Source organism: Rhinolophus sinicus, chromosome 2 (assembly GCF_057876585.1).
Source record: "Rhinolophus sinicus isolate RSI-liver-muscle chromosome 2, RSI-T2T, whole genome shotgun sequence".
Taxonomy (NCBI): domain Eukaryota; kingdom Metazoa; phylum Chordata; class Mammalia; order Chiroptera; family Rhinolophidae; genus Rhinolophus; species Rhinolophus sinicus.
This window is the reverse complement of record NC_142502.1, coordinates 51,630,017-51,642,998: the sequence shown is the minus strand read 5'-3', so window position 1 is coordinate 51,642,998 and position 12,982 is coordinate 51,630,017. Positions and strand designations below refer to the sequence as shown.

The 12,982-nt window shown below is 36.7% G+C and overlaps 1 non-coding gene across 1 annotated transcript; it reads right to left on the bottom strand.

Annotated features, from left to right (window-relative positions):
- Positions 1-10,203: 10,203 nt before the first annotated feature.
- On the bottom strand, positions 10,204-10,310 carry LOC148758781 (U6 spliceosomal RNA). The gene has a single exon (XR_016020526.1). It is a non-coding gene; the product is annotated as a U6 spliceosomal RNA (small nuclear RNA).
- Positions 10,311-12,982: the final 2,672 nt, after the last annotated feature.

Below are 12,982 nucleotides of genomic sequence, written 5' to 3'. Positions count from 1 at the left end.
TGAGAATGACCTGAAGACTAGCACAACAGATTTTCTACTACTAAGGATCTAAAAAGAAAGCCACAGTGAGATGAGTAGAAGCAGCAGAAACAGGGTCCAATCAGGAACCACACCCAGTGTACGACAACCCGAAAGCTGAAGGGGTATCAGAATCCTGGAGGTCCCCCTGAGAAGCGAGAGTTCTAAGCCATATAGTGGACTCCCCAGACTGGGGGACCTGCACCAGAAAAAGGAGTCCTTTTAATAGGAGCCTTAAAAACTAGTGGGACTAACATCCAGGAGAGTTAAAAGGATGTAGGAAATCAAGACTCCTTCCTTATAGGGTCCTTATACAAATTCCCTATCTCCCAGTCCTAGCACAGAGGCAGCAGTTTGAAAAGTATAGTCTATGAAGCAGCATATAAAGGAGACACTTTTTCCTAGACGGTAGCACTGAGAGGTGACAATTTTATTTATTTATTTATTTTAATATAAACTCTCCTTCCACCTAGCTGGCTAGATACCGGTGGACACAGAGAACAAGAGGATCATTTGGAGGCATGGGTGGAGCAATAGGTGAAAAGATGAAGTGTATTAAGAAGTACAAACTTCCAGTTAAAAAATAAATAAGTCTGGATATCAACTGCAAAAAGAAAGCGGGAAAAAACACAAATACATGGAGATTAAACAACATACTTTTAAAGAATTACTGGGTCAAAGAAGAAGTTAGAGGAGAGATCAAAAGATACATAGAAACAAATGACAATGAAAACATATCCTACCAAAATTTTTGGGATGCAGCGAAAGCAGTTTTAAGAGGGAAATTTATATCATCACAGGCCTATCTCAAGAAACAAGAAAACTCCCAAATAAATAACCTCATGTTATACCTTAAAGAACTAGAAAAAGAAGAACAAGTAAAACCCAAGGTCAGCAGAAGAAAGGAAATAACAAAAATTAGAGCAGAAATCAATGAAATAGAGAACAAAAAGATAATAGAAAAAATTAATGTGACAAAGAGCTGGTTCTTTGAAAAGATTAACAAAATTGACAAACCCTTGGCTAGACTCACTAAGATAAAAAGAGAGAAGACACTAATTAACAAAATCAGAAACGAAAAAGTGGAAGTTATCACGGACACCACAGAAATACAAAGGATCATCCAAGAATACTATGAAGGACTATATGCCACAAAATTCAATAACCTAGAAGAAATGGACAAGTTCTTAGAAACATATAGCCTTCCAAGGCTGAACCATGAAGAACTGGAAAATCTAAACAGACTGATCACCAGTAACGAAATTGAATCAGTCATCCAAAACCTTCCCAAAAGCAAAAGTCCGGGACCAGATGGCTTCACTAGTGAATTCTACCAAACCTTCAAAGAGGATCTAATACCAATCCTGCTCAAACTCTTCCAAAAAATTGAAGAAGACACAGTACTCCCTAACTCATTTTATGAGGCCAACATTACCCTGATACCAAAACCTGGCAAGGACAGCACAAAAAAAGAAAACTACAGACCAATATCTCTGATGAATACCGATGCAAACATCCTAAATAAAATTCTAGCAAATCGAATACAACAATGCATTAAAAAGATTATTCATCACGACCAAGTGGGGTTCATCCCCGGGGCACAAGGATGGTTCAACATACGCAAATCCATCAATGTGATACATCACATAAACAAAATAAAGGACAAAAATCATATGATTATATCAATTGATGCAGAAAAAGCATTTGACAAGATACAACATCCAGTTATGATTAAAACACTTAATAAAATAGGTATAGAAGGAAAATACCTTAACATAATAAAGGCCATATATGACAAGCCCTCTGCTAATCTCATAATTAATGGTGAAAAACTGAAGCACTTTGCTCTATGTTCAGGAACACGACAGGGCTGTCCCCTATCACCTCTGCTTTTCAACATAGTGTTGGAAGTCCTTGCCAGAGCAATCAGGCAAGAGAAATAAATAAAAGGCATCCAAATTTGGAATGAAGAAGTTAAATTATCATTCTTTGCAGATGACATGATGCTATATATAGAAAACCCTAAAGACTCCACCAAAAAGCTATTAGAAACAATCAACGAATACAGTAACGTTGCTGGCTACAAAATCAACGTACAAAAGTCCATTGCCTTCCTATATACTAACAATGAAATCTCAGAAAAAGAAATACCAAAAACAATTCCTTTTGCAATTGCAGCAAAAAGAATAAAATATCTAGGCATAAACTTAGCCAAGGACGTGAAAGACCTATATGCTGAAAATTATAAGACATTTTTGAAAGAAATTGAAGAAGACACAAAGAAATGGAAAGACATTCCGTGCTCATGGATTGGAAGAATCAACATAGTTAAAATGGTCATATTACCCAAAGCAATATACAGATTCAATGCAATCCCCATCAAAATCCCAATGGCATATTTTAAAGAAATAGAACAAAAAATCATCAGATTTGTTTGGAACCACAAAAGACCCCGAATAGCCAAAGCAATCTTAAGAAAAAAGAACAATAATGGAGGTATCACACTTCCTGACTGTGGCTTGTACTACAGGGCTACAATAATCAAAACAGCATGGTATTGGCAGAAAAACAGACACATAGACCAATGGAATAGAATTGAGAACCCAGAAATAAAACCACATAAATATGGACAGATAATTTTTGACAAAGAAGCTAAAAACATACAATGGAGCAAAGACAGCCTCTTAAATAAATGGTGCTGGGAGAATTGGATAGCCACGTGCAAAAGAATGAAACTGGACTGCTATCTGTCACCATGTACCAAAGTTAATTCAAAATGGATCAAAGACTTAAGCATAAGACCTGACACCATAAACTGCATAGAAGAAAACATAGGTACTAAACTTATGGACCTTGGGTTCAAAGAGCATTTTAAGAATTTGACTCCAAAGGCAATGGAAGTAAAAGCTAAAATAAACGAATGGGACTATATGAAACTTAAAAGCTTCTGCACAGCAAAAGAAACCATCGACAAAATAAAGAGGCCACCAACTGAATGGGAGACGATTTTTGCAAACAGTGCCTCCGATAAGGGGCTAATATCCAGAATATACAAGGAACTCATGCAACTCAACAACAAAAAAACAAACAACCCAATTGAAAAATGGGCAGAGGACCTGAAGAGACATTTCTCTAAAGAGGACATACAAATGGCAAATAGACATATGAAAAAATGCTCAACATCACTAATCATCAGAGAAATGCAAATAAAAACCACAATGAGATATCACCTCACCCCAGTCAGAATGGCTATCATCAACAAGACAAATAGTAACAAGTGTTGGAGAGGCTGTGGAGAAAAAGGAACCCTCATACACTGTTGGTGGGAATGCAGACTGGTGCAGCCGCTATGGCAGGCAGTGTGGAGGTTCCTCAAAAAATTACAAATAGAATTGCCATATGACCCAGCAATCCTCTCCTGGGTATCTACCCAAAAAATCTGAAAATATTTAGAGATAAAGACACGTGTGCTCCAATGTTCATTGCAGCTTTGTTTACGGTGGCCAAGACATGGAAACAACCAAAATGTCCTTCGATAGATGAATGGATAAAGAAGTTGTGGTATATATACACAATGGAATACTATTTGGCAATAAGAAAAGATGATATAGGAACATTTGTGACAACATGGATGGATCTTGAGAGTGTAATGCTGAGCAAAATAAGTCAGACAGAAAAAGCAGAGAACCATGTGATTTCACTGATATGTGGTATATAAACCAAAACAACAAAAGAACAAGACAAACAAATGAGAAACAGAAACTCATAGACACAGACAATAGTTTAGTGGTTACCAGAGAGGAAGGGGGGGGTGATTGGGGGGTGTGAGATGAAGGTAAGTGGGATCAAATATATGGTGATGGAAGGAGAACTGACTCTGGGTGGTGAACACACAATGGGATTTATAGATGATGTAATACAGAATTGTACACCTGAAATCTATGTAATTTTACTAACAATTGTCACCCCAATAAATTTAATAAAAAAAATAATAAAATAAATAAATAAATAAGTCACAGAGACATAATATACAGTATTGAAAATATAGTCAATAATATCATTATAACTTTTTATAGTTACAGCTGGTTACTAGACATCATGATGATCATACCGTAGTATATACCGGAGGTGCCAAAACAATGTATACAAGTGGACACTTGGTCAATGTTTCTTAAGCAGTAGTTTGCTGTAATCAGAAGTGTCTGGATGCTGCACATCTCTTGTAATTGCAGAAGTCAAACATGACTTGTATTCATCTTTTGTTATTGGTATATATTGAGTATTACAATTTTAATAGTTTTTTCATTTCTTAAAATGTGTATACGTTTGGCACCCTCTGTATATATAGAATCACTGTCTTGTATAACCGAAAATAATATAATATCATATGTCAACTGCACTTTAAAGAAAAAAAAAAATCAGTGAGACCAAGGGGTGGGGGTGGGCTGGGGCGGGGAGGCGGAAGTACATGTAAATCTCCAAGAAGAGACTTTGTTAATTCATTTCTTTCCCTAAACTTTCTAAACCATGGTAAGATGTTTCATGGCTTTGGGGATACTAAAATGCCATGTATCTAAATATAGCTGCATTTATATATTACACATATTTTAGAAATTTTGTTTTCTAGGTATTTCTGTACATTTGAACACACATACACGCAGACCTTTTCTTTGCCTTCTCATGTTTCAGAATTGCCATCTAACTTTGATAAAGTGTGACTGGCAGAGTGTTGTATTGGCAAATGTGAATACTAATTGTAAGTTGGATTAAAGCACATGTTTGCAGCACCTTTGCTCACATTTCAGATTTTAGTACTCCAGCCTTTCTTTATGCTATGATTATGAACCAGAGCTCAATAATCATGCCTCATCGATTCACACTAGTTCAATGTATCCTTAGCACGTGACTTTTGTGAGCCTCACTTGTTGCCCTACTCTGCTGGATTTGGTAGCCTGCTAAGATTCAATACTCTGCATATGCCCTTCCAAGAGCAATTGTTGTTTGACTATATGCTGATAAGTTCTTTTGTTTGAAATAAAACTTTTATGGTTCTGACAGTCAAAATTTGACATGTGTTACAAGTAAAAATCTCACTGAGATGCAATGGAAGCCTTTAACCGATAACCAAGATATCCTGAGTTTAGTTTTTGCTTTGCCACTTGTTAATTTTAAGGACTTCAAAAGGTCAACCATACTTCCCCTCCGTTTCTTTATCTGCGAAAAGAGGAAATCATACTAAATGGGTACTAAAGCATATCCTATCTTTCAAGGGTTGTAGAATTCAAATTGATAATGCACTAGAATGATCTGGAGGGCTTGTCAAAACACAGATTGCTGAGCCCCAACCCCAGAGATTTGACTTAGTAGTTCAGGAATGAGGACTATAAATTTACATTTCTAACACGTTCCCAGGAAATGATGATAGTTTCTCAGACCACACTTTTTATAGCACAACTCTATGAAACACTGGGCATTGGCTATGTTCATCTTTGCATAAATACTAGATAAGTAATATTTCCTAATTCTTTGACTAATATGTTTACAGTATACTGCATGGGTTGGGCGCGAAAGGTACAAAGCTATAGTAGTAAAAATAAGGACTTTGAAGTCCCTCATACTTGAAGTTGAATCTCATTTATCTCTGTTAACTCTTTTAACCTCAGTTTCTTCATTTCTAAAATGAGACGACTAACTCATGCTTCATAAAGATATTACACATGTTCAATACATGTATATATGTGCATTACATTTAATTTCAATTCCTCCTTCACTGCCTTCCTCCCAAGCCCCCGTTCTTATTTTACTACAAAGATCATTTGTCCACAATTCACAGAGCTAACGCAATAAGAACGTTTTATTATTCTAATATTTAATAGATGCCTATTTGTCTAGGCATCACTTGTACACATGTACAAGTGATAAGAAGACTAGGTGGTAAGAAGACATAGTGAAAGGGAATAATACATACCATCTGATCTCAGAAAGTTTCATTATAATAGATATCATAAAAGCACTAAGGAAGGGTACAAAGTCCAGCCTTGCATTTTGGGAGGGGGTGAGATGTCAGTATCAAAGATGCATCTAAGGGACGATTGTGCTTTCTCTTGTCTTAAAATGAGTTTGAGTAGCCAGCTAAGAAAAGTCTTTTAGAAAGTTCAGAACAGAAGTAAAATAATAAAGGTATGAACTATATTTCCTAGAAACTCAAGTAAACACACACACACACACTCACACACACACACACACACACACACACACACACACACACATACACACAGCAGGTTCTTGGACAACATCCTTTTGTTCAATGTCTTTTTGTTACAACACTGATGAAAAAGAAAAGTGATTCCTGGCTGGGGCCACAGTCTGTGCGGAGTTTGCACATTCGCCTCACGTCTGGGCTATTGCAGTTTTCTCCCACAGCCAAGATTGTGCACGTTATTTAACTTGGCATGTCTAAATTGTCCCAGTCTGAGTGAGTGTGGGTGTAGGTGTGAGTACACTCTGTGATGGAGTGTCCTGTCCAGGGTGGACCCCACCTTGTGCCCTAAGGTGCCAGGAGAGGCTAGAGCTACTGTGGACCCTAAACTGGAATAAGCTGGTTGGAAAATAATTATCGTACTATTTTGTTGTTTTTTGTTTGTTTGTTTGTTTTTTATGTCTTCAATGTATGTATAGCTCACATTTATCTTAATGTTACTATTAGAAGTATTTTGGATTTAAGAGTTTGATGATATTTTCGTGACCAGATATTGACAATTAAGTTCGCGAACTCATCCTAAAAAAAGTGCTACATACCTCAATGCTGAATATTACTATGGTCACCTTCTAAGTACTCCCCTTGGGAAACTATGCACCAAAACCAGCACCTCGTCCACCTATCAAAGCAATTTTGGAGCTCTGTTTCTGGAATGCCATCAGAGCTGTCGTCATATTACCCTTGATGTCCTGAATGTCATCAAAATGTCTTCTGTTCAATATTTCCTTTATCTTTGGGTAAAGAAAGACATCATTGGGGGCCAGATCAGGTGAGTAAGGAGGGTGTTGCAATATAGTTATTTCTTTATTGGCTATAGCCCCATTCACATACAGTGCCATGTAAGCTGGTGCATTGTCATGATGCAAGAGCCATGACTTGTTAGTGAAAAGTTCAGGTCATCTAACTTTTTCCCGTAGCCACTTCAGCACTTCCAAACAGTAAACTTGGTTAACTGTTTGCTCAGTTGGTACAAATTCATAATGAGTAATATCTCTGCTATCAAAAAAAATGTTAGCAACATGGTTGCAACAAGTTCACAAACTTAATTGTCAGACCCCGTAGTCACGTAACTGTTGTTTATATCAGTTAATCTATGGTAAAATTGGTTTCCTTATATGCCATTTCACTTAAGCTGCACTTTTCAAGAATCTATGGTAGATGTTAAGTGGGAACTTTCTGTATAGGTATATGTGTAAACACACACACATACACACACACACACACTCTTGTTAAGCATGTGTATTTTGATTTTCTATCAATGTGTAACAAATAAATGACAATAATCATTATCATTTACCTGTTTATGATTGTACAATTAGGACAGATCATGATAGGGATGGCTCTTGCTCTGCAAGCATTGCTCATGTGCCTGTCACTTGGAGATAATCAGTGGCTGGGAACTCAGCTGGAGCTGTTAGCTAGGGGTAGCGGTTCTTCTCCATGCAGACTGCTTCTGTTTGGTTTTCCTCACAACTGGGTTCCAAGAAAAGTATTATCGATAAAGGTGAAAGCAAAAGCTTAAAGATCTCTTTAAGCCTGATTTTGGGTCTGAATCTTAGCCATCACTGTAAAGTCTTTGAGGCTCCTTAACTATAGACTGGGACTAGTAAACTCACTTCATAGAGATTATGTTAGGGTTGATATATGTAAGCAAGTAGATGTCATTTACATGTTAACTACGCAGTATCACTCTACCATATTCTGTTTGTGAAATTCAGTCATGAGGGTAGGTGATGGTGACAACTGAACTCCACCTCTCTATGGAAAGAGTTCAAAGATTTTGTGGCCATCTATTGCTACCACGAGATCGAGAGTAGGAGAACTAAGTAAGGTACAAAGATCAGAAGATGAAAAACTTTATAAATATACTAAAAGCCTAACTTTCATCATGAAAAGAAGTTATTTTAAACAGTACAGTGTCATGCACATCATTGGTTTGTAATTAAAAGATTGTTTTGAAAGCATTGTGAGCATGGTTGTGAGAAGGGAACTGAAATCATGGAGATCTGTTTTAAGCTGTTGCAAGTTTTTGGATGCTAGGACATAAGAATTAAACTGAGAGAGAAGTTGCAGCAAAGAAGGTGACAGAATGGAGACAGAAATTTAGAAACTGGAGATAGAGGTGAAAGATGAAAGAGTTTGTTTAAGGAGAATTCTAGGGAAGGAAGCCTGAACAGGCCTGGTGGTGAAGGAGGAGGGGGAGCTGTGGGAAGATGGTGTGTTTATTTTGGATATTTGAATTTAAAGGTGAATAAAAGATTTCAGATAGTGGTACTATTTTAAGCTATTTTAAACTTATCATTAAATTTCTGCTTCATGATGGATCAGAAAGAAAACATAACTACCCAAAGCAGTCTATTATCTGTAGCTAGTTAAAAACTATTTCCTTCTTTTTTTTTTTTTTTTTTTTTTAAGAAAAGTCCATAAATTATGGAGTTACAGTTCTAAAAGAGATAGAACAGTTAAAATATACCTAGATACTAGGATTAAGGGAAAATATAATACTTTCTCTATTTGTTTAAATGTTAATTGCTACTTAGCAATTCGTGAATTTACATTAACCTATTCCTAGGAAATGAGTGCATATTCTTGCAGATTTCTATTTTAAAGGTTCTATGGAGGTTAGGACCAATGGCTGAGTTTATTTGCCTTTAATTGGTTTGAATATCTTAGACGAAAGAAATACCAAGCTTCTCCTTTATGCTCTGTCTTTGACAGTATCTACAAGTAGGTTTCTGCTTTTTCAACAATTGAAACAAAAGGGTTTCTTTTGATCCTCTTTTCTTCTCAACTCATCCTCAGCCACTCCCCTTCAGAGTACAGATTTTTTAAAGGAAAATGTCCATAAATCTGTCACATGTCAAAATGGGTTGATCCCTGCTGCCTTTTAAATCCCTCTTGACCAAGCATAGAATATATGTATTAAAGAATTCCTGTCTCCTATACCCCATTCTGTAATGCAAGTATGCCAGCCAAAACCCAGCCATTTTTAACCTTAAAATAATTTATGTGTTCTATCAATATATTACATGCATGTACTAATAAATTAAATTGTATCAACGAGAACTGTAAAACTGAAGACCCTTCAGTACTGCCTTCCTCTGGCTTCGTGCCACCATTCTTACCTAATCCCACTCACTTCAAGTAAACTCTGACCTGTTTTGAATATGACTCTGCTAATTTATATATCCAAAATGCTATTTTGTTGGATTAATTTTATGTTTTAAGCTGTATTGATAAAATTAACATATAACATTGTGTAAGTTTAAGTTATAAAGCACGATGATTTGATATGCATATATACTGTGAAATGATTGCTACAGTGAGGTTCATTAAGAAATCCATCACCTCATATAGTTTAGCTGTTTTTCTGTGTGGTAAGAACTTTTAATATATACTCTTTTAAAAAGTTCCAAGTATAAAATGCAGTATTGTTAACTATTGTCACTATGCTGTACACTGTATCCCTAAAACCTATTCATATAATAACTGGATGCTTGTACCCTTTCACCACTTTCACCCATTTTCACCACGCCCTGCTCCTCGCAACAATCAACTTACTGTTTCTATGGGTAAATTATTTTTAGATTCCACACATACAAGGTATAAAAATTAAATTCGCGAACTCAGCCTAGAAAAAGTGCTGCATACCTCCTTGCTGAATATCACTATAGTCACCTTCAAAGTACTCCCCCTGGGAAGCTATACACTGAGGCCAGGACCTAGTCCACCCTTCAAAGCAATTTTGGAACTCTTTTTCTGGAATGGCCATCAGAGAGGTTGTCGTATTACTCTTGATGTCCTGAATGTCATCAAAATGTCCTCCTTTCAGTATTTCCTTTCTCTTTGGGTAAAGAAAGAAGTCATTGGGGGCCAATCAGGTGAGTAGGAAGGGTGTTCCAATACAGTTTTTTTTTTTTTTTTTTTTTAATATGGAACGCTTCAAGAATTTGCGTGTCATCCTTGCGCAGGGGCCATGCTAATCTTCTCTGTATCATTCCAATTTTAGTATATGTGCTGCCGAAGCGAGCACCCAATACAGTTGTTTATTGGCTAAATACTCCCTCACAGACACTACCATATGAGCTGGTGCATTGTCACGATGCAAGAGCCATGAATTGTTGGTGAAAAGTTCAGGTCGTCTACCTTTTTCATGCAGCTTTTTCAGAATTTCCAAATAGTAAACTTGGTTAACTGTTTGTCCAGTTAGTACAAATTCATAATGAATAATCTCTCTGATATCAAAAAAAGGTTAGCGACATCATTTTGACTCTTGGCTTGGACTGCTGAAACATTTTTGGTCGTGAAGAATGACTTCCGGAAGCTGACTTCCGTTGTGCACTCTGACGTTTTGTTTCAGGTCGTATTGGTACACCCATATTTCATCAACAGTGATAACACGACCAAAAACATTGTCTTGCCTCTCCAAAAGGTCTTGGCAAACTTCGACTCTCCTTTGCTTTTGTTCATCGGTGAGCTCCTTTGGGACCATTTTTGCATACATCTTTCTCATGCCAAGATGTTCAGTTAAGATTTTCCTAACTGTTTCTCTGTCAATGTTTACTTAGTCTGCTATGCTTCTCACAGTCAGCTGACGATTTTGACACACGATTCAACACATTTTTGCAGTGTTTTTGTCAGAGCTGCTTGTTACTGGCCGCCCTGACCTCCCTTCATCAGTGATGCATTCTCTCCCCTCATAAAAATATTTAATATATTTGTACACTGCTGTATTCTTTATGGCATTATCCCCATATACTGGGACAAACCTGTCCCTGATTTTACTTCCACTCTTGCCAAGTTTAACAAGAAATTTAATGCTTGTTATTTGCTCTAATTCAAACTCAGACATTCTCGCGATGGCACACAAAAATACACCATAACAATGAACACCACTCAGCAAGACACTGACACACATCGACACAAACACAGCTTTGAAACACTGATATACCAAGGTTATGAAACTTACCAAGCAGATTGTACAGTGCTGCCAATCAATGTAAGCATGCCGTGGCAAGTTCGCAAAATTAATTGTCAAACCTCATAAGCGAGATCATACAGTATTTGTCTTTCTCGGTCTGACTTATTTCATTTTGTATATGGTCCTCAATAAATGCACAATTTCATATTTTTTATGGCTGAATAGTATATATCACATTTTTTTATCCATTCATTGTATAGTGCTGCCAATCAATATAAGCGCACCGTGGCAGACTTTGGAAGCCACTACACTCGATGGACACTTAGGTGATTTCCATTTCTTGTCGATTATAATTAATATTGCAGTGAACACGGGGTTGCAGATATCTTTTCAAGATAGTGATTTCATTTCCTTCAGATACATACCCAGAAGTGTAATTGCTGGATTACATGGTAGTTCTATTTTTAATGTTTTGAGGAAATGCCATAGCGGTTATACCAATTTACATTACCACCAACAGTGCACTAAGGTTCCCTTTTCTCCACATCCTCTCTAGCACTTGCTATCTCTTGCCTTTTCAATAACAGCTGTTCTAACAGGTGTGAGGTAATATCTCATTGTGATTTGGGTTTCTACTTCCTTGATGATTAGTGATGTTGAGCACATTTTCATATACATATTGGCCATTTGTATATCTTCTTTGAAACATGTTTATTTAGGTTCTTTGCCCATTTTTAAATCAGATTCTTTGTTTGCTATTGATGTGTGAGTTTTTTTATTTTGGAAATTAACCCCTTATCAGATGTACGATTTGCAATTTTCTCCTATTCTATAAGTAACTTTTCATTTTATTGACGGTTTCTTTTGTTGTGCAGAAGCTTTTTAGCTTGATGGAGTCCCACTTGTTTATTGTTGCTTTAGTTGCTTGTCCTTTTGGTGTCATATCCAAAAAAATTATTGCCAAGAACAATGTCACAGATTTTTCCTATTTTTTTCTTCTAGGAGTTTTATGGTTTCAGGTCTTACATTGAAGTCTTCAATCCATTTTGAGCTAATTTTAGTGAGTGTGCTTTTACAAGAAATGGTATACAATCAGCATGGCTAGAAGTTCTAGGATCTCTCAAACATTTTATGATATCTTGCTCACCTTGGAATCTGCCTGTTCAACTCAAGCTCTAATACAGAGGTGCTTGCCTGTTTTTAGTGGCTTCCAAACTCTGCCACGGCTCCCTCAGTGCTCCAAGTCAGATGAAACAAAAAACATTCCCTCACATAGTCCTCAACAAGAATGCTTAACACATAGTCCACTCTTTGGTCCATTCCATGGGAGGAGTCCCACTATGGTGGGTTTCCTCTGGTTATGTGCTTTACATTGTAGGGGGAAAAGGGCACAGATGGGTATTCAAAACTCTATGAATTTACCCACCCCTTTTTTCTGGAATTCCTTTTTGGTTTTACATTGACTTAGGTAATGTAGCTTCTCAACTAGTCTCTAGAGTTCTGGTCCATATATTGTTAACTCAGTGTCTTTGTGGGAGGAGGACTTGAAGCTTCCTACTCTGCCATCTTTATGACAGCTCTCTTGGAATATCATCTTTAGATTTCCTGGGCTTCAACCATAACTTCTTGATTGAATATCTTTGTTTTCCTTGGTTTATTTTCTAGTATTGGAGTAAATTCTGAATTTACTTTCTAAGAATGGTTATAGGGTGAAGTTGGAGTATATACGTGGGTGAGTGATGGGATCAACTATTCATCTATTTATTTTCAAGTAATATTCACAT